This window comes from Macaca thibetana, chromosome 20, assembly GCF_024542745.1.
Source record: "Macaca thibetana thibetana isolate TM-01 chromosome 20, ASM2454274v1, whole genome shotgun sequence".
Lineage (NCBI taxonomy): Eukaryota > Metazoa > Chordata > Mammalia > Primates > Cercopithecidae > Macaca > Macaca thibetana.
Window position 1 is genome coordinate 62,426,106 of NC_065597.1, and position 6,000 is coordinate 62,432,105.

Here is a 6,000-nt window from a genome sequence, read left to right on the forward strand (position 1 = left end):
CAGCTGAGGGCCGTCTTGGAGGAGTTTGGGCCTTTGAGGCACCCAGGCGCATCTGGAACGAACCCACTTCTGCAAAGGCATGTCTGCAGTTAGTATACAGAGGCACTCACCTGACGATCCCCAGCATGGCTTTCAGAGGACGGAGCCTTGAGGCTGGACAGGAAGCAATCTCAACTCAAGGGGCGTAAGTGAGCATTTATCACTTTAGAAGCTGTATTAGTCAGGGTTCTCCACAGAGACAAAGCCAATAAAACATATAGACAGAGAAAGATATGAGAAGTGATTTGTTAGGGGAATTGGCTCCTGTGATTATGGAGGCTAAATCTCACAGTAGGCAATCTGTAGGCTGGACACCCAGGGAAACCAGTAGCATGGCTCAGTCTAAGTCTATCGGCCTCAGAACCAAGGAAGCTGATGGTGTAACTCTCAATCAGAGGCCAAAGCCCTGATAACCCAGGGAGCCACTGGTGCAAGTCTCAAAGTCTTAAGGCCAGAGAATCTGGAGTTCTGATGTCCAAAGGCAGAAGGAGAAGGGTGTTCCAGCTCTAGAAGACAGAAAAAACAAATTCTCTCTTCCTCTGCCTTCTTGTTCCATCCAGGTCCTCAGCTGATTGGATGGTGCCCCCCCCATGTCGAGGGCAGAGCTTCCTTATTCAGTCCACTGATTCAAATGCCAACCTCTTCCCAAAACACACTCACAGACACACCCAGAAATAATACCTTACCAGCTATTTGGGTATCCCTTAATCCAGTCAAGTTGAGGCCTAAAGTTAACCATCACAGGGGCCTTTCAGAGAACTCTGGTAAAAATAATGGACCCCTAACTTCTACATATCTTCTAAAGACCTTGGTCTTTTTACACATATAACCTAGTTTCTCCCCTCCAGATCAGATGAAATTCAGCTCCCTTTATCTGTTCACCTAAACAAAAGTAATAATCCCTACATGAAATGTATTACTACATCTTCATGATTCTAAGAGGCCATAGTTGTAAGACACATCACTGATTTAACAGCACCTTTCTAGAAGAAAAACACAGAAATAAATGTACCCATCAACTGTCAGTCGTTTCATGCTTTCAGTCATGGTAAAATGTGGAAAGATGTGCAACTTGGAATTGAAAACGTCTAATCATGCTAACTCAAAGGGCACTTGTTGCAACAGAAATGCTACAACTGTCAATGGATTAGTGAGTGCAGCAGTGGCTCTGTGTGGTATTAGAGCTCCCAGCACCCCCTCCTTCTCTTTGTATTTGAGCATTCTCACTTGACCGGAGAGCTGGTGCTTAACCAGCAAAGTCACGTACACATCTCTAGAGTCTGTCCCTATCACTTCAACCGCTCTCATTATTTAGGCAAGTTTTTAATATTTTCTGAAAAATCCAGAGCTGCCTCTACGAGACCATCGTAGGCAATAATAGCACGTAGTCCATGCAAGTCACTATGTGTTAATACTGTGGGTGATTAAGACATACTGAATATCAGTCAACAGGAAAATCTAAACCGATGCTGCCTTGTAAACCTCATTGGCATTTTGCTAGTGGGAAGTAAGAGAACAAAGGGAGTTGATATTTGCTATATAAAGATCCTAGATGGGAATTATATGCCTCTTATCTATCTCTTTAGTTCAAAAGCAGATCTATTTCCTTGGTTACAAAGAGTCCTTTACCAGGCTGGAGAATAGAACAGACACATCGGCTTGGTAATTTCAAAGAACAAATGTCAAGAGTGGGTGTGTGCATGAGGGAACAGCGTTTGGAAATGACTCTGTGGGCCACTAACCTACCCACTCTGGCAAAGGGGGATGTTAGTCCGAGGCAAATGGAGAGCACAAGGAGAAAAGAAGCTGGTGAGGCCACAAAGTATACAAATGAGGGAACTCTGTAACGTAGCTTTTGGTAAAAAGACAAGTTGTTCCCTGAATCTTCTTCTTTTCTGGCCCCTTCAATCTATAGAGGCAGATCGGACCTCCATGATTGCTCTACAGGATCCTACTTCCCTGAGCATAGTCTAATTAGACTAGAGCTGATCACATGATTCAAACAGGACCAATCAGATTCTCCCTAACATAATTCAGCCTCCCATCAAGCAGCAGCCATTCAGTCTCTGTCTGTGGTTGGTTAAGTAGGACTGTGGAGACTGACTGGCTGCTGCTTGGTTGGTTACAGAGTCAGGCACCAGGCATCAGCTCCACCAGTTACCAGCTGTTCTTAGACAAATTACTCAACCAGGGTTCCTCTCAGATTCCTCACCCATACATTAAGGGCAATAATAGCACATGCCTCAAGTGAGAAGCTTAGCACATCACTCTTGGCATGTAAACGTATGTGAGAAATACAGGTTGAGCCTCTCTAATCAAAAACATCCAAAATTTGAAGTGTACCAAAATCTCACACTTTTGGAGCATGGATATGGTGCTAAAAGGAGATGCTCATTGGAGCATTTTGGATTTTGAATTTTTGGATTAGAGGTGCCGAACTGTTAAATCTAATGCAAATATTCAAAAGTCAAAAAAGAAAATTCCAGAATCTGTAACACTTCTGGTGTCAAGCATTTTAGATATGGGATGCTAAACCTGTCTTAACGTTATTATTGTATTAATTTTCTGTGGCTGCCATAACAACTTACCACAGACTTAGTGGCTTAAAACAACACAAATATATTATTTTATAGTGTTATGTGGGTTAGAAATTCAACACAAGCCTCACCCTTGTGATTATGTGATTACATTAGGCCCATGAGGCTTATCCAGGATAATCTCCCTATTTTAAGGTCAGCTGATTAGCAATCTTAATTCCATCTGCAATCCTAATTCCTCTTTGCCAGGTAATGCAACATATTCACAAGTTCTTGGGATTAAGATGTGGACATCTTAGGGTGGGGGTAACATTATTCTACCTTCCACAACTGTCAGAAAAAAATTGAGGAGCTCTGGGCAGCAATAGTACATTCTTAAAGATGGTGAAGAAAAAGAAGAAATTCTGCAGGAGAATGAAGACAGGCCAGACACAACACTCATTCTAGAAATAACCCAGTGTTCTTATGTCAATCAGTGGCCCCTAAAAAACTAAATTACATCATTCACGGATAATATCTTCCAGAATTTTAGTTGAGCCAAGTTCATTTTAGTATTTTTTTCTTTGTCCAGAAATGCAATGCTCTTTTGAAAGAGGTCCTCAAGTTTTCCTTTTGCACCCACTCTAAACGACCATTGTCTCTGCATTATGCCCTGAAAAAGGAAGACATTTAAGCACAGGATTTCTGTGAGCCCAAATGTGGGTAATGGCCTTGCGTAGAGTAATTTTACTTGGAATTGGATTACAGATGTACTCCATAAAAGATGTATTTGAGTCCTACCTCTACCTGCTAAAATACCTGAGTGCCCAAACAAGATATGGAGCCTTTACACTGAGGCTATGACCCCAGGATCTGCATCTGATAAAATGAAGATAATGTTCTCTGCCTCATAGGATTGGTTTAAGAATTAAATGAATATACTACACCTGACCCCGTGCTCAAAATAGTGGTTGAGCAACTGTTCAGAAATGGCAATTTTCCCTCCTTTTCTTTGGTTGAAATAAACAATGCATCCCTGACATTATATTTTCTCATATTGCCAAGAAAAGAACTAAAAAGAAACTACATAAGCACAATACAATTTTCCTTTGACTGCTTTTGAGTGAATGAATAAAGGTAGAGAATAAAAGATGGCTAAAAAACCAGAGATCCACGTGCTGCATTACATAGAACAAATGTGAATAAATCTCAAAAACCCAGTGTGAAGGAAGAAAGGTAGGAAAACAGGTTGGGATTTATAGCATAATACTATTTATGCAAATTAAGAACATGCACACACAAGCATCACCATATTTTTTAAGGGTGCAGGTATATATTCAATGATTATAAAACATGGAAGGTTACTTGAAGGATATGTATTACGTCCACTGGTGTATATATGGTATGGTAGGGGAAAAGGGGAAATGAAAATAATAAAATAGAATGGTTTGTTTTCCTTTGGGTAGACACCACTTGACTGCTGGATCAAATGATAATTCTGTTTTTTGTTTTTAGGGAAAAAATGTATACAAATACAAACGTAAATAATAGAATAAAAGAGACTTCTACCACAAAGAATGATAACATGCCATGAGTTGGGGACTATTATCACCTCATTTTTTTGTCCTTGACATCCTTCGTGAAAGCCAACAACAAGGGTCAATAGTAACTTTTGTAATTCTATTCCAAAGGAATTGTCAAAAATTGCTACATTTAATAGAAGAGCTGTTTTCAGTCGACACTGATGCAGTTGATTCAGAGATGACCAAGTCTGACCTAGTCTTCAGGAAACCCAGTTTTGCCTGAGACCTTGACCATCACGTGCTCTATAAAGCTGTAAGGGTCTTTATTCCATGAATATCTGGTGGCGTCGCAGCCGACTTAAGCTTTTGCAGTAAGTTGCATGAAGATGAAGGCCATTATCTTCAGTGAAATAACTCAGAAACAGAAAGTCAAATACCATATGTTCTCACTTAGAAAGGGGAGCCAAATAATGCATAGGCATGGACGTGGAGCATGGAGTGATAGACACTGGAGACTTGAAGGTGTAGGAGAGTGGAAGAAGGATGAGGGATGAGAAATTACTTAATGGGTACAATATGCACTATTTGGGTGATGATTACACTAAAAGCCCAGGCTTTACCACTATGAAATATGTCCCTATAACAAAGCTGCACTTGTACCCCTTAAACTTATAGAAATTTTTTAAAAATTTACAAGAAGAAAACAACCCCATAAAGAATTGGGCAAAAGACATGAATGAACACTTTTCAAAAGAAGACATATATGAGGCCAACAATCATATGAAAACAAGCCCAATGTCACTGATCATTAGAGAAATGCAACTCAAAAACACAATCTAACAACAGTCAGAATGGCTATTATTAAAAAGTCCAAAAATAACAGATGCTGGTGAGGTCGCGGAGAAAAAGAAACTTATACACTGTTGGTGGGAATGTAAATTAATTCAGCCATTGTGGAGACAGTGTGGTGATTCGTCAAAAACCTAAAGACAGAAATACTATTCAACCCAGCAAGATCATTACTGGGTATAATAGAATATAAATCATTCTATTATAAAGGCACATGCACACGTGTATTCACTGAAGCACTATTCACAATAGCTAAGACATAAAATCAACCTAAATGTCCATCAGTGATAGGCTGGATTAAGAAAATGTGGCACATGTACACCATGGAATACTGTGCAGCAATAAATAAAGAACATAATTATGTCCTTTGCAGGGACATGCATGGAGCTGGAAGCCAGTATCCTTAGCAAACTAACACAGGAACAGAAAACCAAATACCACATGTTCTCACTTAAATGATGAGAACACATGAACACAGAGGGGAACAACACACACTGGAGCCTTTCAGAGGGTGGAGGGTGGGAGGAGGGAGAGAATTGGGAAAAATAACTAATGGGTATTAGGCTTAATACCTGGGTGATGAAATAATCTGTGCAATAAACTCCCATGACACAAGTTTACCTATATAACAAACCCGCACCTGTACCCTGAACTTAAAATAAAAGTAAAAAAAAAAAAATTAATGTACCCAAGCAAGCAGCTTGGGTGACCCACTAAACAAGTCGCAGTAGAGATTTACTCACAAATTATGGAATTACTCTGGGTTGGCCTCTGTCTACTTCCTTCCAATTCTACATACGTGGGGAATGTTGTAGGCCCTTGAAGACTCCGTTTTCTCTACCTGTAGAATGAACAGAGTGACTTATCTTAGCTCTTTCCTGGTAAGAGAAGCCGAGAGAACTAATGCCTCCTTTGAGGTCCTTACTATACTGTAATGATCAAGAACATAGGATTTGGCAGCATATTTCACGGGCTCGAACTTGGACTCTGTCATTTACTGGTTGTGAGATTTGGGGCCTATACATTCACCTTGCTGTGGCTTCCGTTTATCCACCTATAAAATGAGACCAATA

General features: G+C 40.2%; 1 long non-coding RNA gene across 1 annotated transcript in view; it reads right to left on the minus strand.

Annotated features, from left to right (window-relative positions):
- The window catches only part of LOC126944556 (uncharacterized), a 124,882-nt gene extending 119,117 nt beyond the window's left edge, over window positions 1–5,765 (minus strand). Inside the window, exon 1 of the long non-coding RNA XR_007722107.1 lies at window positions 5,671–5,765. This is a non-coding gene — a long non-coding RNA (uncharacterized LOC126944556). The remainder of the gene's footprint in view (window positions 1–5,670) is intronic.
- Between the last annotated feature and the right edge of the window lie 235 nt (window positions 5,766–6,000).